The following is a 21,631-nucleotide window of genomic DNA, read 5'->3' as shown; positions in this document are numbered from 1 at the left end:
TCAAGATGCTACAAAATTATCACAGTGCTTTCTGTCAGTTCGCAATAAGCCACCAAATTAAATACGAAATTTAAATGAAAAGGTCATAACTCCCAACTTTATTTCATACAAGAAATGAAAACTAGCTGTTCAGTGACTGAAACCTCTAACATGTCACCAGACAAAAGAAGGAAACTCAAATGGAGAAAGATTTAATTTTAGGGTTTAATAGGGCTCATAACCAGTGACAGCCTTCAAGAGATTAGAGATTCATGTATTAATTTCAGTCTTAGCTGGTTTATTTAATTTGCTACTTTCATTCTGTAGGCCTCTGCCTTTTCCCTTTGTTTTCTTATTTGATCCTTTCTTATGTAGAATGCCCTCTTTCTGATAGAAAGTAGGAGATGGATTCAAATTAAGCCCCATAACTAACTAGAAATATGAGGTATATTTATATATGTAGGTACGGACCCACAAAGCCCATCCAACATAGGCTTCTCCCTCTCCCCTTATCCACTTGATGTCTACTACTTTTTCAGCCTACAACACTTCTAAGTCTTTGTTGGATTCATTTCTATAGAGACTACAATGCTTGACAAGCAAGATCCACTGAAGCTAAGAACTGTTCCGACTCCAGTAGATAAGCCAGGCTGCTATTTAATAAAAATACGAGACTAAAAATTGCTTATTTGGGGCTTTCCTCACTTCACTATATATTCCTGTGGTACCTAAAGTATTTATTCACACTTGAAATTGGTGATGGTGAACTAGCAAGGGAAATGCTTTACTGATGGGTGGTTAACCTTATTTCTCCTTTTGCACTCCTCACAGAAAAGGAACAAATTGGGATTTCTTACACTAGGTACTTGGGGACTCTGTGAACAAAACTTCCCCTCCAAGCTACTGAAAGTATAACATCTATTTCAAACCCTTGCAACTTCGAATAACAATGTAACTTTTTCCACATTTTTCCTTTGAAATTTGTAGACACAAGCCACAGACCACTGACAAAGGGAGAAGCTATGTGCATAGCAGCTAGGTAGCAAATATCACAGCTGGAGAAAGAGGGATAAAAAGAAGAAGAAAATGAACATTCAATTTTTTTTCTTTCTTATTCTTTCTGTTCTGCTGGACAAGGTGTTTCACAGTTACGTCTATGCTAGACCCAAAATAATTACAAATTTGTGCTTTACTTTCTGTATCAGACATCTGTGACCATTATTAACACTAATTAGGACAAATGATGTACCAGTGATCTGCTGGATTAGAGTAGGTGTGCTCAAGCATAGATAATAGTGCAGAATATGCAGAGAAAGTTGATAAAGAAGTAGGTGGCTTACAATCCTTTTTCTTCTTATTTCTTGCTTTATCAGCACAAACCAGATACATGCCTATAGGCTCTGAGGTAATTTCTTGTAAAAAGTGTTATCTTTTATACCTTCCAACAACATTTTCAGGAGGGGGTCACTGCACTGTCTGATGGCATTTTGGCACTACTGCTGATTGCAGAGAAAGAGGCTATTATGGCAAACACGAGGAGATTCCTTTTCTGACATGTGATTTCCAAATCTGCCAACTCTGATATTCAGTCATCAACTTGTTTTGGCCAGGGGATGCCACTGTAGTGGCCAGGTACAGCAAGAAGAGCCATCCCACCATCTTCACGTCAGAACAGAGAGGGCTCTTTCAACAACCCACTTCATTAGTCCAGAACAGAAGAGCAATTCTCTTTTTATTATACTATACTAATACACAACTTACTTTTGGAACTAAGGGCATGAAGCTTTTTTGTAGTAGGATGTTGAAGGCGTCTCGATTTCCACCCAGGAAATTAAAGACAAAATGCAGATTTATCAAACAAAACATGCAAGAAAAGTGAGTCCACTGGCCAAACCTGCTGCACGTGCATTGCCCAGTCAGTCTGTGCATAAGTTCATCGTAAGACCATTGCCAAGAAGACAGTGCCTAGCACAGAACTAAAAGTAAACCACAGGTAAAGAGCAGTTTTGCCTGACCTTTTATTTGTAAGAAGGAGGATTCAGGAAGTAAGGTGATTTTCTGTGGCAATAGACCAAATACCCTGGAGAAAGGCCAAAAGTGAAAGGTTATAGCCTCCTTCCCTATAAATAACTGAATCAGCAGATGACCAAGTAATGGACAATGATTTTAGCAGTCAGAGACAGGGTTTATTATGCAGTATATGCAGGAGGCTGTTATTTAATTTGCCCGTATAGGGCATATGTTGATAGGGACATATCTGAAAATAGTCTGTCTTCTAAGACAGTTTAGTTTGTAAACTATGGAAGTTTACGTATTCAAAAACTGAAGCATGCTGTGGCAAACAGATATGCATTTTGCACAGCCAAACGTGCATGTGTGGTTAGCTCCTGCACTTCTGACAACACCAATGGTAAAAGTAAGCCACTACCAAGGGAACGGAGACGAGGCTGGCTAGAGGAGAAGCCAAACGTGAGAACTCACCAGATCATAACATAGCAAACTTGATCCTGCTCATTCCTTAACCAAAGACAAGACAATAATGTTTAAAAAAAACTTGCCTAGTCAAACTAGGTCAGTAAACAGTTTACTGTATCTAGCAGCTGTCCCTTTTTTTGTCATTAATTCCAAATTTTTTGTTAGAGGAAAGCTTGCCATAATGATTAAATGCTGAGGAAGTGACACGCACATTTAAATTGGTGAATATCAAAGTTATTTGTCTCAGACACAATAGAGCAGTATATTAATCACAGAGACTGAGGTAAACTTTATTCACGAAATGGATATGCACATGAATTAAAAATATTTCTTTTACTCTGTCTCCACTAAAAGTCTAAAAAGCTTGGGGGCCATAGATGTTTCCAGAACTTGAATCACTGACACACAAGTCTCATGGGAAAGCCCTAGAACGCTGCTTTTACTGCTTCAAGAGATACCCAAGAACTGTTCTTCACCTCATTTGTGTTTAAAATACAGACACACTGCATCTCATGTAAGCTAGTAAGGTCACATCAATATTTCCAATATGAAGTAAGTGGATCAAAAAGATTTATGGAACCAGTATTTATTGCTATAATTTAATAAATTACATTGTTCCTTCAGTCTGGAATTCTCATCCAGCTTTCCTGTCAAATCAAGAACACATTCAATATTCCAAATTTCAAAGCTTCTGGGTATTCATTTTTCCTATTCAATTATGGCTGCTGGATAAATCAACATCACTAAAAATCCATGAGGCAACTAAATAGTTCAGATATGAATCCCCAGAATAGCAAGGCAGTGTTTATTTGTAGCTCAGGGAGCATTTCTCAAAAACTACAGAGTACTCATGCTACAAATTAAAGAAAGCGACACATTCTTCTTTCCTGACCTAAAGTGATTGTTTTAATAGGAAGGCTGATAGAAAGTAAAATCAGTCTGATGATATAGCAGATGGGAACACTTTTTATTGATGCTTTTCTGAATGTTTGTGAGACAAATATATTGTTCCATATAGTTTTGTAGCACCCAGCTGGTAATTAAATCTCTAATACTTTGAATGGGTGTGACATCATATAAATGTTTGTCGCATCTTGTATAGATTGATACTAATTGAATGTTGTTGGTACCTTATTAAATAGCATTTGTGCTAAGATTAGGAAAGAGAAAGAGGCCTATTTACTTAATCTGAATTTCTTTTCACAATTGAATCTTAATTTTTCTCTCCTCCCCTCCATCCTTATTTCTCTTTCAAGAGAAATGCAGGATTTTGCTTCACAGTGAAGATCTAAAAGGCAGTAAGCTGAAGAAGGGTGCTTGAAGGATCATTTAATTGTAAAATGTTCCATTTAGAGTCTACTCAAGCTTCCAGCTGTGAAACTGCAAGATCCTTATATGCCAGTACTCACAGCAGTATCTTGAGTTTATATAGGATTGCTAACTCCCGAAAAATTGCTAACTGCTGAAAAATTTGTCAGGCCAGCACTCACAAAATCATGAGATTTGCTTAAATTGGACTTGTTATTAGTCTTTTATTTTTAAACCTTTTAAAGTACACTGTGCACACTCTGCCATCAAGAGGGCTATAGGGCTTTTTTGTTTTAATGAAAATCGAAATTCTCTTATAATAACAAGAGCCTGAGATCAGAGCCTTGAGAAAAGCCATCAAACATGAAGAGGAGACATAAGAGCTGAGGGTGTTATCTGAATACAGCAACAATAGAGCAGACGTGTTTTTCCTGCACTGCGTAGTCAAGAAGGCACGCGGAAGACCCTACGGACAGTTTAAACGAGAACAGCCAGATTATTTTACATCACTTCCTTTTCTTTTTCTTTCCTATGAATACAAGCAAGTCCCACAACTTCCCTAACTGAAACTGGGCTTAATATGACCATATATTTGGTTAAAATACCCATATTTTGCAGAATGGTAAAGAGTGCCATGAAGCTGCCAGGTCTGGGAGTCTGGTGCATACTTGAGGATGGACAACTCTGCATCTAAAGCTAGCAGGTTTCATTTTCTTAAAGATAAGTAACCATCCTCCTGATGCATGTTACAGTTTTTCAGAATTAATGTAATCTGATTTTATTTCATGTTTGTAAATTTGTCATGTTTTTCCACCACATATAGCCTTTCTGATATAGCTACATTTATGCAATGACAAACTCCTTGGTCTGCAAAGAGATGACTAGAGAGGGTATGACAGAGGTCTGTAAAATCCACGAAGAGCATGGAGAAGGGGAGGTGGGACCAATCACTCACACCTTCCCCCAGAACTGTGGGGTATCAAACAAAGCCAGGAAGATCAGGTTTAAAACAAATAGGAGTGGGTTCTCTTCACTGTAGGTAGAAGACTGGTGGATAATGAGTACACAGAAACCACACCAGGTTCAGGCAGTGCCTGTGCACAAAATAGCTGGAAATGATAAAGTATCAGAGGGGAGCAGTAACATATATGCTAGCCCTGTTCCTACACTCTTCCCTGACATCTGCTGACAGCAACTGTCAGAGACAGGACACTGGGCCACAAGGATCTTCAGTCTGACACCTTCTGGGATCAAAAGAAGCTCTCAAGAGAAGACTGAAGTGCACATTTCCTCCTTTAGACCTAAGCTTCCAAATTGTTGTGTAAAATAGGAAGCCTGGATAGACACAGATCCCTAACCATCTCATCCAAAGCCTGTGCCACACACTGCTCTATCCTTGGCAACAAAACTCAAGCTCAGCTCTGTCCCAAAGCTTAGAGTATAGGAACATTTGTCCCATGCAGTTCGACACTGCTGATACAGAATGACTTGCTGGTGCCAGGCCAGGCCAGCTGTGCTGGTCAGCCAGTCCCACCTGAAGGCCAGGTCTGACCTTCTGGAGCTGAGCAGAGGTGAGCCTGCTCTCTACTCCATACCACAATTTCACGACAGTGGTAAAGTCAGCCAGCAAACTACTTAAGTAAACAGATTGAAGTGTTCCCGCTAGAACAGCAAAGCAACATGGGATGGCAGCCAGGAAAGCAAGAGGCTCAGCTGAAATAGAAGAATTTGCGAAAAGACAGAACACCTATCTGAACAAGCAGCGAACACACTACCGTTGCATATTGCTCTTAAAGATACCTGTCCAGTTATTCTGACCTGAATGTCAAATCAAGGGGAAACAGGTCATTTCTCTGGGCATCAGTTGGAGGGAATTAACTCTTTCCACCCCAATTTCAAAATTCCCAAAAGAAGAAATTTGGTAAATAATTTTAATTAAATAAAAATGTTTGGACTCTTCTTTAAAGTGACATATTTAAAATTATATTTCAAAATGAAAAGCAATTCAGTTTTCAAATGAAAACAGAAAAGATGCTTTGTTTTCAAATGTTGAACCAGAACAAAAAAACAAGAGCTTTTTGTTTGTTTGTTTGTTTTTGTTGTCAAAGTGAATTTGACAATCATTAAGGTGGAAAAATTCAATTTCTCTGCTTGGATAAAAGGTTTTGTCAGAAGGTTTTTGATCAGTTTTGTGTGTCATTCTCTTAGTTCTCACACTATCCCAGCTGGAATGCAGTGGCTGAAATTGTATCCAAACCTAAATTGTAATTCATGGACCTACTCATGGAGAAAGCTGCACAACTCGATTCATAATGATTTACAGGTACCAGCTGATGGCTAGAATGAACGACTGGCTAACAACTTGATTTCAGTCTCCACTCTAGAAGACTGTTATTTTAAATCTTTTCTTAGGAAAAAAGCTAGGTAACAAAAATGCATGTGTGTACATCAGCATACAATAATCTATTTTAAAAAAATCTATGCTGGATAATAAGATTTTTTTCACTACCTAGAAAACTGAATACACTTTCAACTAGTAATCATACTGTATGTGTATGAATATTAGACCTTTAGAGCTAAGATTTATATATACTTCTGAATATTATTAACCTGTTGCACAGTCAAGCTATCAGGCTCTAGAAAGCACCAGAATTAAAGATACCTGCACAGTAGTTTCATTACATATGCAATGTAATTCTGTTTTTCATTCAAACACATATTTTCTCCCACTATTTCAATCAAGGTACAGACTGGAACATGTTGGGAGGAAATTACATCTGTATAGACAAATAGGACTGTTTGTTGTCATCTTGTCACGGACATTGGTAGTTTCAAGAAAACAGATCTGGAGTACCATCTTTTCTAAAAGAGGTAGAAATTTCTATATGAAAAGAGGCAAGTTAGCAAAACTATTTTTGCACATATGTAGTGGGAACCTATTCCAGCAAATAGCTTTTTTGTTTTTTTTTTTTCCCTCCAGGAACCTGCAGAGGTAAAGATGAGCAGAGATTTAATTATGTGGCTTTGATGCCAAAGAATGAAAGGTTTTAGTAGTATGACCTGGCAGACCTGGACAAGTATTAAGGTGCTCTTCTTTTCTTGTCCTTGCATTTGATGACCCCAGTCACCAACAAGCTCAAGTTCAAGCAGCTTCTCTTTGGGGTACTATCAGAATAGGGTGTTCCATTCAATGCATTTTCACAGTCTCACTTTACCTTTAAGTTATTATTCTGGCAAAAATAAAGCCAGTCCAAACTTAATCTTCAAGAGAATCAGCAACATCAAATGGGAGTGAAACAAGATTTTTTTTTTTTATTTCCCTTGAACAATAACAGCACGGAGAATTACAAATGTGCACTCCTGTAATTTCATCTCCCCTTTATTGCCATAGCTCTTCTATCATGATGTCAATACTAAAGGCATTACCAGAATCAACACAAACTAGTCTTGTTGATGTGAATTTACTTTGCTAGGTTCAGTGAATTTAGGCCAGACGTCAATTGCCCACAATTACTCTGAGTCACAAGTGAGTGACATTTTTGGTGATGTAAACTTTAGGCCCTTTTCATCTCATTCCTAAATGCATTGTTTGGATTTAGCACAAGTAACTCACTTTTGAAATAGTTGTTTTCCAGCTGTCTCCATCAGGAAAGCATCCTAAATCCACTTCATGATTTGCACAAACATTCAATAATTTTACAATGGTAGCAACTATACAAGATATTTTTTCCACCTTCTCTCATGCCCAATTCAAGTAAAGCTAAAGAGGAAATCATTTCTTGTCCACACAACCAGGAGGAGGGGGGACAAATCAAGACTAGTAGCTATATTAGCTATATAATTAGTGCTTAAGATAAGGCACTTGCTTGGACAAGTACTATGGTATTATATACTTTCCCTTGGATTACCTTCCATATGTTTCCCTTTCTTAGTGTAATTGACTGCCTAAGTGAGTTTATTGCAAGATGATCTGTTGCTTAAAAAAAGGGGTATGTAATTTATTTCATTTTTTGCTAATGAGCTTTACACAACAAACATTTGCAGCTGCAAACAGCGAATCTGCAGTCCTTTTTCCTGAATACAGAGTAAAAAATAAATCCATCCACAAATGTTTTTCCCCAGTAGTAGATTTTCTTTTCAGTGAAGACTATTACTAGTCATAAGTATTCAGGACAAGATGCTATGTACAAAGAGAATAAGGCTGTAGAAGAAATGTAAATCACTTCCTTCTAGAAGTCACAGAACACACTCCAGCAAATTCAAGGCCAAAAACCACTGAAAAGCATTGACAGGGTCCCAATACAGCACAGTACTGAAGGATATAATCATCTTTACCTGCTTCTCCTCCTCCCGCAAAGGGCAACGATCACGTGCTTAGAGTAATGCACAGGTGCAAACACCATGCTGAAGCAAGGGGTTTATAGGAGCAACTCCCAGGAAAGAAAACCAGACATGAGAACAGACTCAAGCTTTCATAACACAGGATAGAAAATACACAACATCCAACTTCAAAAAAAAAAAAAAAAACAGAGAGAGAGAGAGAGAGAGAGAACGATTATTTTGCAATAACAAAATAATTAGACAGTTTCTTTAGCATATTGTGTTTTCAGGCTAAGCTTGTTTATCCAAGCTGAAGAGGTACTACTTAAAATGCATCAACTACAAGTATTTCTAAATACATCTGAACTCTGAAGCACTTTCGGAGCTAACCTGTACTCAGGAGACCTCTTTAGGGGCTGCAGAATAGACTGTGTGAACCACCTACAGGAATATATATCAAAAGATGTAGAGAAAGTCTCTCAGTCACAGTCATGGTACTCTAGTGTGCCCACACCTTCAGGGATTTCCCATGTTAGTAATGGTAGATGCATGCACTTACATCCCTACAATACAAAATATCAAAAAACAAAAAAAAAACTCTTTCCTTTCCTTTTCTAATGGATGTTCTCAACTGTATCTTCTCACCAAAATCAAAATTCCCATGCAAAGACCTATAGCATTTTCATTCCATCCCAGGCATCTGTTTTCCAGTTTACCTGCTCTGCAGTCATTCTTTCATTGCCCTTGAGTTTCTACCTTCCATCTTCAATTTTTCAAAGAAAACTGACATACGGTCCCTCAACACATTACAGTTCCACTTAATTTCTGAAAAACCTCTTTAAAATTCTCCTAAGAACCAGCCCTTCAGCTCTAAATCCAGCTATTCTTGCTACCAATAAAACGGGATAAACAGGATTACAGCTTGGGGAAGGTATTTTCATTTATGTACCAGCTGTCTTTCTGTTGCTCTCCTTTTTTTTTTTAAACTAAAGAACTCCAGAACCATGGATGCCTTCCATTCTGCTTTAATAATGGAGGTTGATCCACTGAAAACAGAAAAACTCCCCTGATTTAAGATGGTGATAAAAAAACATCCAGTTTCAGTGGGCTTAGGATCAATTCCAGCATTTATGAAGCACAACGGACGTTAACAGTATTGTATGAATATTTAGCATTTCATACAGAAAACCTGAGACATCAGCAAGATGACAGATTTTAAAGCAATATTTAATATAGATAAACGTTAGCAAGCTGCTATGGCACTTTTTTATTATTATTTCTTGAGAGCATTTCCCTTCACTCACTCAATGATAGAAACTCTTCAAAATCTCTTCTCAGAGCAAGGTTTGATCTCATTCATCTGGCAAATTTTATTTCAAAGGTTGAGGTTAATTCAAGACGTGGATGTTTGATATGTTCTGCTTTTCTCCCCAGCCTGCTTGGTGAAACTGCAAAGCCCCCATTTTCACTTTAGCACTGAATAGGAAAACTGACTGGACAACACAGGATAGCTTGGTTATTCAGTGAGTTTGTGCCTCTTCTGAAAAGCAGCCATTAAATACCTCTAACAATGCCGCTCATTCTTATACTTACCACCACCCTGCAGGAATACTACTTTTCTGCATAGTTCTTCATTGGTGCCACCAGAGTAACACAAGACATCCAAACTCATTAAACACGTGCAATATTTGTGTCCTATAGCTGCTAACTACTCTTTGAACACATTTACTCTCACATCATCTATCCTAATAGGGCTTTGTAAGAAAACCTGACCAATCCAACAGAGGTTAGTCCTCTCTTAAAACAGTAACAATAACAGCCCTCTGTTAGGCAGTAGCATATTTCCAGATCTTCTCAGAGCTGTTTACCAAATGGAGGAGAATGAGTATTCAAGAGTGTAGGTATTCCTTGATTGTAAAAACTTTTAGGAACCTCCCCAGAAGTATTCAGGGATAGGATATGTACCTGGCAAAACAGTGTTTCAATTCTAGGAAGTAAATCCACCAAAAAAGAGTTCAAATCAAGTTCCCTTTCCACAAATCTCTACTTACATCTTTAACAAACACATGAACAAAAACATTATCAAAATATTTTTTCCTAGACTAAAAACTTCATAATACTAACAAGAATGTGGAGGCATCATACAACACCAAAGACTAAAATTAAAGCTTTTGCACTGTCCTCAACCCCACACTGATATGGTGTAAATATGTAAAACAAGTGAAGAAAATAGTATTTTCAAGAGCACACCTGCCCACTATTACTCAAGCCTATCACTTGGCTGAAGATGCACCCAGGTGGGGCTCTGGAAGAGCATCAGGCAAACAGAAGAAGCAGAATATACTGTGGAGCCTGTATTCAGCCCCACAGCAGAGACGATAAAAGAGAAACTGCTAGTGATCAGAAAATCAAAGCAATTTACTACTCTCTCCTTGAATTCAGGTGTTCCTAGGAAATAAAAGAAGAAAGAGTAAAGGTGTTTCATGGGATATGGCGTAACTGAACAGGTATCTATGATGACAAACTCTAGGTTTTTTCACAGGAACAGGTAGACAAGAACTCGTTAACTTCAAGTCCTGATATTCTGCTTGCTGAATTAGTTGGGAGTTCACAGACTCTGACCTTGCAAAAGAAAGTATATACAGCATCTTCCATCATGCTCCATGACGTTGCTAGCCATATCAGGATGACAACAAAAGGAAATAACCATTGCTGGACATCTTGATTACTTGCTTCATCATAATACAATGCAAATACTAAGCATAATATAAGTGAAACTAATGGATCAAATTATGTTCCAGTAACAGCAAATCCAGAGACAAGTTTCCACCAATTTCCTGAAAATGGAGTATCAACTCACTGGGCTGTTTGAGCGGTGTTCAGGAAGAAAGCTTTTTCAAAGCAATGATATTGTTTTTGAAGTTAAAGCTCAAACAGCAACTAGATCAAGAGTTGTGCCAAGAAACTGTAGATCTGGTAATAAAAGAAGCTCGCATTTAGCCTGCAGACTGGACAGGTTTTGTTTTTTTTGTTTTTTTGTTTTTTTTTTTAAAGTGTAACAGCACAAGAATGCCATCCTTTGCACATTTCAGCTGCCTGGTTCTGCCCATCCCCTCTGAACACAAGCACAACTTGCATTTGTTCAAAGTTTTCAAAGACTTCAAAGAGACTTGGTGCTTTTAAATTGCATGTCCTATGACAATTACAGGGGTAGAGAGAATGATACTGTGCTAGTCACTTGAGGCTGAATCTTAAGTTTCTTTATTTTTGCTAAGACAGAACTGAAAAAGGAACCCTGAATCAAATATTAAATCAGAGAGAAGGGATCAAAATAGCACATCAGCAAACACGTTTTAAAACAGGGTATATACTTTCATTTTGCTCGTACAAACTGTTGTTAAGTAGAAAAAAAAACCCAAATATTTGTGCACCTACGCCTTAAAAACTCTGATGTACAGCTCCAGATATCACCGACCACTTACTAAGGGCTGTCATCTTCTGAAAGGGGCAAGTGAGTCCCTGGGAAGAACTTACCTGTAAGATTTGCTTGCGATTCCTACAACCTCCTGCCTCAGCTCTTTTTCCTCCACAGATGCCACCTTCCATTCTCGAAGGCAATGAACCCAGCAAGAAAATATCTCCAACGCCACATCGTCTGCATCCTTCCTCAGTCACCGCCACCTCCCTGGTGAAAGAAGCTCCCGACCCAGAAGCCTACTCTTTGCAGAAATTTCCTGGGCACGTGGAGACAGCTACCCCAGCTCACCAACTGCTGCCCACCAACTTGAGCAATAAACCCTTCTTCCTGGCCCAGATCTTTCCACTGAGCTTTTTGTAGGTAGCACTGATCTCCTGTGACATGTGGCTGAGTCACCCAAGCGAGTATTAGCACAGGACAAAGGCAGGGGAAAAGTGCAGTTCCATAATCCCTGGTAACAGTCCCACTTACACAGGGGGGCTTAAGGAAAAACACCACATGGTTTTATCAGCTGTTTCCTGCTACCCCAGAAGGAGCTGCAACAGAGTTTAATATAATCTTATTCTATCCTATTTAAAAAACAAAATGGCATATTCAAATCGCAGAGAGGTTTCTCCCTTCAGACTCGCCTTCCTACCAAGGACTACTGGTGTAAACAAAGTAAGATCAGAAAAGGACACCTGATAGGAAAGTCTCTGAACTCGTACACATACTTCACGTATTCATGCTGGAAACCTGACTATTTCATGAAAACATGTATAAATCACAGCAGTATAAAGCCAGCAATAACTTATATACTATAATGATTTGTGTATTTTATGTTTTTTAAATATTTTAAAACAGTTGCCATAGCAACCACCTATTTTGGCTACCTCTGAGGGAAATGCCAGTACTTGTCTGGGAAATCACAAGAACCTATTTACAAACAACATATTGGGGTTTGTCTCCTGCCTGGTTACCGACAATTAGCCCCATGACTCTCATTAAGGTTAATCAGAAAGTTAGATTTCAACATGGTACATAAGAAATTATCCACATGGACCCTATTCAGGTTAATGAGAATCACAATGATAAATTGTCAGGCATGCATGTGAACACGCACACAGTTAACTAAAATCTGCAAGAACAAAGGCCTGGAGAGTTAAATTTGAAACATTACAGTTAATCTGCTTCACTGTGAGCAAAGTTGTTTACTACCTTAGTATAATTAAAGAAGAAGAGAGAATAAGAGCAAAGATGAATAAATATTTCAGAGCTATCACGACTTCCCTTTCCTACTGGGATTTATCAACTAATTCCAAAGCTGGAATAAATCAGGACAGTCACAACTTTTCTTCTGTCCAAAATACCATCTTGGCCTGTTTCTCTGCTGCCTGGTGTCCTGGCAAAGGATGAAGCTTGTCATGCAGACCTTGCCTGTAGAAGCAGCTGGAATTTAAATTCAATCACTCCCATACTGAAACTGTATTTTTCTAGAAGGGAATGTTTCATGGAAAAGCATCAGTTATTCTCAAAAGAATATCAGCAGCATCTGAGGAAACCCTGCTGGGCTTCCAGGGTCAGCTCCCTGCCAGATTGTCCTCCCAGCCCAGCACCTTGTTACAGTGCTAGCTGTAGGTCTTGGTTTTACCATGGGGAAGACATGGCTGAGTGAGAAACACAAGAGCTTGAGTCCCCAGGAAAAAAACTTTTCTTTTTTCATTTTGGGAAGGGGGGGGTGGGGGAAGAAGGTACTTAATTCCAATACTGAAACAATTTTGCATTGCTATTACTGTTTATTTTCTCAACAATGGGTAATTTTAAAATTTGGGAGGTCTCCCAAAATGGAATGATTTTTCTTTTAATATACAAATTTCTTTGGAATATAAATTCCAGAGTGCAGGGAAATGAAAACAGCTCTGTCTAGTCCCTCCTCTGTTAGTACTACAATTAACGCTACAATTCTGCGTGTTTTTCATCCTGCTGTATATACAATTCAATCTTCTTTTAGAGACTCAGGTAAGGCTTTCTCACAACTCTCCTGCTTCTTTTTGCATAGTAGCTATGGCCTTTCTTATCCAAACTCTCATCTAACATCTTGTTCTCTCTGCCTCAATTTTGGTAACATCCTCTGTAAGAAAATATAATCACATCTCACCCACAGTCTCAAAATGCAACTGTGAAAATTGTTTTCCTAACTAGTCACTTTGGTGCCTATTTTGAATACCTCTGCAAGCTCCCCTTTATCTTGTTTGCATTAAATATAAACGGCTTGTCTGGCTTGTCTTCATTTTCAAGGTCTTTGACAACCAATCCACTCGCATTTGCTATGGAAATGCCACTCTCCCTTCCAATTGATTTATAATTTCTAACACTCATTTATGTACTTCCTTTCACATTTGGAGCAGCTCCCCAAGGGCAGCCACAAATGATCTCCCCTCTCTTTATACCCCTTTCAAATTTTCAGCACCCTCCTTTACCATAACTCCTTCAAAAAGCCCAAAAAATGAAGTGCAGCAACAGAGCTGTGCCAACACATGCTGTTCCTTAAGGCATAACATTTTCCCTAAACTCAGCATTTCTCTGTAGTCCTTTAGTGCCTTTTACCCTAAACATTGAGTTTAAGCTTCTCTGTGCAGGTTTCTGTACAGCGTCGAGCACAGTGCCAGTCGACAGCTAGCTCATACCTCCGCGGCACGCGAGCGACGCAGGAACGAAAAGGATCTGTCTCCACTCTCTGTTTGTTTACTACGTTATTTACACATGCTTTTTCCAATGAGCGAGACTGCACAGTCCACACTATGAATTCACCAGCCAAAGCGTGAATGAGAAGATTTGAAATGTCAGTTCCACGGCACATATCATAGCTGCTATTTCAAAGTCTTCAAATTACATTTATTTCCCTGACAAACTGAGAAAAAAAAAATGATGGCAACTTAACAGTTGCTGAGTGCTTAGTCTTTCAGGCTGAATCTGTAATAGCCAATGCTGAAGAGAAGCCCTTGTAACGGTGAAATATCAGCAGGTGAGACAGAAATCTTTTACGATAGCCAATATTCTTCCACGCTCGCAAAGACAACTCCACAATACAGACTTCCACAATGGCTCTTAAATGAAATGCTTCTAATTCATAGAGAATACAGTGAAATGGAGAGTGAAGTTCTGTTTCAAGTGGTTTAGACAGAGAATTTCTGAGGACGAACTGAAGATTGTGGGGGCAGGTAGCCACGCAGTGCTGCTCTGCGCGGCAGCAGACTAATTGCTGCCGGTCGGGGAGCTAGCTCCAAGCACCGGGCACGTGGCGTTGCCCAGCTCCGCGTGCGCGGACCCCTCAGCCTGGCTCCTTGCGCCCCGCACATCACGTAGCCCTGTGCCCGCGCGGACGGGCTTCTCTCATGAGCGGTCTCTGGTGCCTCCTCGCAGCACCACCCTGCACGCCTGCGAGCAGCCCCAGCTGCCGGCCCCCGACCAAAGGTTTCCGGCGGGCCCCCTTCCGCTTTACAATTACTGACCTGCAAGCTGGCACGGGGGGGTTTAAGGAAGAGATACAGCTAGGAGTTTGCCACCATCTGACTCTTCCGGCAGGAACCGCTGTGTAAAACCATGGGGGGTGGCATTTAGAAGTTGAACGCTGGCACTCGAAGCCGTAAGCCCAACAGCTATTCTCATAAAGGGGTAAAACAAAAGGTGCATTCTGGTTAAGCGTGTTCCATTTTCTGAGCTTTAAGAGGAGTTTTGTAGAGACTGGTTTTATTTTAAAATCATTCTCTCTACATCTGTTTTTTGTTAGAGGCATACATCTTTGAAAGAGAAGAGCAGGACTCCTGCCCACGCATCACCAAGCACAGAGCTCTTTTCGCAGTTTTAAGGCGGCATAGATACGCCTTGGGGAATGAGTCCGTTAGCTTTTGCACACCTGTCCCTCCAGCATACGTTAAAGATTTCTCTCCTTATTTTAGAGGCTCACAGACTTAGCCCATAACCTTCATTTTCTGCTCTTATCTGTGCATCTCAAAAAAGCCCCTTCCTTTATTTCACACCTTTTTTAATTTGCTGCTCACTGTCCCTCCTCAAGTTATTTCTCGCTTGCGCCTCTTTCTCCCTTCCCCTTCCATGCTGTGCTCACATAAATACTTTTGGGTCAGCAACTGCATGAAACTCACTGAGGAAGGCTCACGGACGCTGGCAAGACCACCCATTTTCCACACAGCTCCAGAGGAGGACGCAGGCGACGCCACATCACACAGTGAGACCAGCACACAGCAAGACACGCTGCTGCTGCGGAGTCGGCCGAGGCCCCAGGGCCAGCACAGCTGCACAGTGCTAACAACAGCTTGCCAGTCCCAGCACCTGCTCATCATTCACATTTAGCTGTGTAGGTCCACTGGCCCTACAGGGGTTGCTTTAATTCAGAAAGATAAGATCCTTGAACTGGTGACAGTTATACCAGTGTAAATCTCAGAGTTTATCTGATTTTTGTTGCACAAGAAATTCCATTGCTATCACAAGGCAACAAGCGCGTCAGCCGGAAAGCTGACCCTGCCTTTACTATCTGAAACATCCCGAATGCTTAAGTGGTTAACCGCACTGAAATAAGTATGTTGGGGGACAGCAGAAGGGACACTTTAACTCTCATCTTCAAACAATTATTAGCTCTGACCATGTGAAAAATGCACTGATGTCTATAACTCAGTTTCCTCAGCTGTAAAAAGATGACAACATTTTCCTTTGTATCATGGAACTGTTGTGATAAACTACAAATACCATAAATAAAGCAGTATATATCTGTATTGCCCAAAATAAAGAGGTATAGAACTATCTAACAGAAGGACAGACTGGGAACAATTTCTGTGACAAACAACATTTTGGGACAGCCTTAGTTTTTGCTGAGATAAACTGAACACCAGTCTTTCCTCCACCTCTCGTCTCTTCAGAAGCAAGGCTGACACCTGGCCGAGGCTCACTGAACGAAATACCACAATTTCTACCCAGATTTAAAAGGAGAAGACAGCAGCAGGCCCATGAAACTCTACATCCTTACAACAGGTGGGAGCAGTGAGCACAGACATAAAACTGGGTTCTTCTACAGCATACTGAGATACAGCAAAAATATTTAGTGTTTTAGTGCCTCTTTCCTAGAGGCATTTTTATATTTTTCAGATATCAGTGCCAGAATAAAGAAATATATATGAACTATATAGCAGAAACTTTACTCTGCATTACTGTAGCATAGGCTGATAGTGCAAATTTCAAATGTGCAGCGCTGGAAGTGGACGGTTCTGTTTGATGCGGTTTAATCAAAATGTGATTTTCAAATGCTAAAACACTCACAAACATGCTATATTTTACAGTAACCATACTTACATTTTAAAAAACAAAACCTGAAGGGGTAATATACTCCTGCCATTTCGACGTATTAAATGAAATAATGTTACCAGTCAAAGAACTAAACATGAAGTGAATTCTTCAAACTCTTCATCACATTACAATCAACAGGAAACGCTTGCAGTGCTGTAGTGACTGCAGACGTTTAATACATTCATGAAGGAAATTTTGGTGCTTGCAGAAAAGTTCAGCATTCTGTTCTAAATTAGTATTAGTGTCTTTGAACTCTTACCATCCTGAGGGTTTTTCTGAAGGTTGCAACACCGTGAACACAGCCATTTATTTCCCAAACACTGCAATAGAAAATTTTAGTATATTTTTAAAAAATCTAGTGAGGTAGCTTCCTACAGATTTCTGATTCCCATTTCCTGTTATATAAGAGTATATCCAGAGATGCTTGCAGTGTTTTTCTCCCTGGAATTTGCAGCAACCTCTTCTGAAAATCAGGTTCTATTTAATTTAAACATAGTTCAGAAACCAATTTTCTCCTATCTTTACATAGACATACCAACTAATCCTTTATCTCAGACGGTACAAAGCCGTATTTAAAAGGCAAATTGGCTATTAAATTAGTTCAGCTTAGATCTTCTATCATAAAAATGGCCTGCAGCATAATGCAAAATTCTATTTTTTTTTTTTAGCATTTCAGGCATCTCCATTTTTTTCAAGGATAATAAAGAAATTAAAACGCGCTGATATTTTATTTTGTAAATATTCTTAAGCTTGTTTTTTCTTCCCTCTCCCATTTTAAATAACTGTAAAACCAGTCTACCACAAGATAAAATTCCTTTGCAAATACTGTGCAATTTAATCACTAATAGTTTTTTATAGGATTTTTTTCCTGTTTATTGACTGAAATTCTCTTACACAGTGGAACCCTGCTCAAGATGACAAGATCTGTGTGTTTTTCAGTGGGTGTATTTCCTGGCTTTCCTGTTTTTTCTAGACTTGTGATAATTTTTCTTTGCTTTAACAGAACAAATCTGTTTGACACTATATGTTAGATTTTTTTCACGCTCCTTCTTCCCCTTCTAAGCACTCGCAGGATGCAGTCCCCTTCTCATCACTTTCAGTGGCAAAACTCATACAGCCTTCAATGAAAGAAGGAGACAGTTCAGCCTAATGTTGGTTCTTAAAACTATTAAAGTCTAATCGTGATTGAATTGCAGGGTCTAAATATTCACTTATACTCTCAATTCATCTCCTCCCTGGGGAAAGTCTTTGGTACCCAGCTGAAGACTTGTTTAAATTGGAACATTATGGAACTTGGATGTTGGCCAGAGATTTCAGACTAAAGATCAGATCTTTTACAGGAACCTTTCTGGCATCTCATCTTGGTGTGGAGCCCAGATCCCCTTGGTGAGGGGCCTGTGCTGGGTGTACCATCCATGGGCTGTTTATCCAGGTTGTGGCTCAGTCAGGCCAAGATATGATCCAAAAGCTGTTTCTTACTTTTTTGTGAGGTGAGAGCCTGAGTAAATAAAACCTGTGGAACCAAATTTGGGAACTCAGCATGTTGGTCCCATTCCTGGCAGCAGCAGGCAACGCAATGCAATGAGACATTTTCATGGGACAAGCCAGTTCTTGCATGGTTGGTGCTGAGCCAGGAGTAATGGACTCCATATCTTCAGATACCTTTTCCACTAGCTCCTGGTTCACAAAGGGTGTACATAGTCAGATGGCATTGCACCGTCTATCCTCAAGTGAAGGTCTCCTGGTGTGTGCTGGATGGCAGAGGCTGTCTGCAGGGGTCAGCAGCTCTATCAGAGCTCAGCCTCAGCTCAGTGCAAGCCACGGCAGACCTGAGCTTGCTCTGCACGAGGTTGCTTAGGAAGGGGAGTGAAATGTTGAGGCACACAGCTTTCTGTTCTGCTCACCTCAAATCATGGATTATCCTTTTTTTTTTTCCTTCTATTTTGCCAGATAGTGAATGAGTTGATCTAGAAAGTGCAGAAGAAAACTGCATCCACAGAACAGAACTCCTCTCCAAAAGAGTGTGAACTTACGGCTTTTTACATTTCTTAGAAAAAAATCAAATAGTTCCTCCTCAAGGTTTCTTCTTTAAGCTGGCTTAAACCAAAGAATGTCAGCACCACCCTCCCTTATCTACAGATCATTCACCTCGGAAGTATATTTGATATGTGGAACAATCCCAATTATGTGAGCATATCCTTTGAGAAAGGCTAGATGGACTCAGAGCTCAGAACCACCACTGGAGATACGATCAGTACAGGAAGGCTATTTGATAGCATGAGCACATGCAGAAGATGGATACAATTTTTTTCAATTAGAAATGGTTAACATTTTCAGCAATGATTTTCTGCGACCTATAGAAAAGGGCATTGCTTTCAACCACCAAAAATATAAGAATTTTTTTGGAGATTTTGCAAAAGCAATAAAAGGCTTTGTTTATTGGCTTGTACTTACAGCAGATCAAACATCCCACTGCAATTAAATTCTCTCCCATTATTAGATATCGGAGAACTGTCAAACTGGTTAAAAAAAAAAAAAACTTTGCTAAGGCAAAGTTACTATAGATTAAATAAATGCAATTACTATAGATGAAATAAATGCAGTCATCTCAACCTTTGTAGCTGAGAACTAGACAGGGGATCTAGTCCTCAGTAATAATTAACATTGCAAACTAACTCACTAGTCAGCTGATGACAAGGTTTACAATAGCTTTTCAAATATAGTTAAATATTATAGCTAGAGCAGATTACTTCGAGGTATTCACATATAGAATGATGAAATTTAGTGCAACTAGACCAGGCTTTGGGAATATTGATCCATAGAATGTTTTATTTGACCCAGTAGGAAAAACTCCTCAAAATGTTTCAGTAGAAAATACAAAGATTTGTTTTTCCTAGCTAATGACAATTTTAACTTTTATGGTTAATAACAAGAAAGCATGGTGTTCTTTTGAATCAGTTTTTTCAGTGGGAATTAGAGGTTGGGCACAGAAGGTCTAAAAATGAGTTTTGTACTTGTGGAACAGTAAGAAAGAAACAAAAGTTTAGAACCATATAAGGAAGTATTCATTGATTCATACTGCCTTCACCAGAGGCTCATCAACTCCCATTTGCTTCTAAAGTAGGGTGTCTTCTAGGGTAAATGAGAACAGATTTTGGATAAAGATAACCTAAGAGAAAAAGCCAAGAGTAGCCAGGATTCACTTTATAATATGTCACTGATATGTAATTGATCCTAGTAAGAAAGCCACTGTGAAAGAGGTAGGCCAGAGCCTACCCAGAACATGTTCCTCTGCCTGTGAATGGAGAAAGGCAAATTCCTAGAAAGTAGTTAGAAGCAAGCTCCTACTGAGATCAGTGAAAACTGCATGCCAAAATACCTTCAGAATCTGGAACTATAGTTTTAACTTCTGAATCATAAAAAATAACAAGATCATTTCATATTAACAATTCATTCCCCAGCATCTTTAAAATGCAGGTCATTGAAATATTTTTCAGCAGCCATAAACAAGTCATGCTGTACTAATTAAACCCATCTACTTCTCCAGATCTCCTATTTAATGAGCATTAGCCTCTTTATTTCAAGCATAGATTAAAGATTAATGTTTTGAGAAGCATAAGCCATAGATATGTCAAAATGAAGAATGTGCTTCATGAAGAATGAAGAATTTTTGTTTCATTTCTTGCTAAGCTTTTCAGACTTTACGTATAAATAAACTGGAAAATCAAGTAACTTGCTCTAGTGCAGCTTTGAGACATACCCATGAATAATCTATTTCTCAACAAAAACACTATTTTAACATGAACAATTAACTAGCTATATTTCATAGCCATGTATGAACAAGACTTGCAATATCTGAGTGGCACACAGAATACATTAATTTAATTGCAACACTAAAAATGTAGAGCGCTCATAAAATGAGTTTTGTAGTTTTGAACAATGTCAATTACACATTCTATCACTGCCATAAAAAGGGGCCAATATTAATATGTCTCCCTTTTCCATAGTATCTAAGTGTCTCAAAATCTTTAACATAGTTACCTTCCACATCAAAGGGAAATTGGTGTAAGTACTGCTATGCCCTGAAGCTAGTCGGACAGACTCACAACAGACTTAAAGAATTAGGTGCTTAAATTCACCAAGTAATCTTCAGAACACTTCCCTGAACGTTGGTGCTCAGGCTTTCACCAGTAAAGAATAAAGTCATATTTTTGAAATTCTGACTGCATGTGTGCTCAAGCCTCAGGCCTGACCAGATCAGTGATGGTCACTATCCTGAGCTAGCTGGGCTCCAGCAGAACATCGCGGTCATGGGCTTTAGCTTATGCTGCATGATGCATCCCATCTTCCTAGAGTAATTTTGCTACCTTGGGTCAGAGGCGAGGGAAATTCAGTTTTAATTAACCTGGATAGAGAGAATATGATGTATATAGCACTATGATTAGGGTTTCATCTGGAGGAGAGAGAGCTGGGTCTGTACCTGTTCCATGTTTTATCCAGACTCTTTGATTGTAAAATACATAACCTGCAACCTTACATTCTACTTAAGAATTAAAATTTCTCAGATTCAGCATTTTAGCACTGAAATTCATGACTTAAGCACGTTCAGGGCCTCTCAGTAACTCTTTAGCAACAGAGAGGCTGGAACCCATGGGTCCCAGATCCAAGTCCAGCACACTAACTTCCTCAGTGTTTCTAAAATTATGATCTATCATGAGGGCAACAACCCCTCAC

The sequence above is a fragment of the Struthio camelus genome, chromosome 11, assembly GCF_040807025.1.
Source record: "Struthio camelus isolate bStrCam1 chromosome 11, bStrCam1.hap1, whole genome shotgun sequence".
Classification (NCBI taxonomy): Eukaryota; Metazoa; Chordata; class Aves; order Struthioniformes; family Struthionidae; genus Struthio; species Struthio camelus.
The sequence above is the reverse complement of the archived record's forward strand: the minus strand, read 5'-3'. Positions refer to the sequence as shown.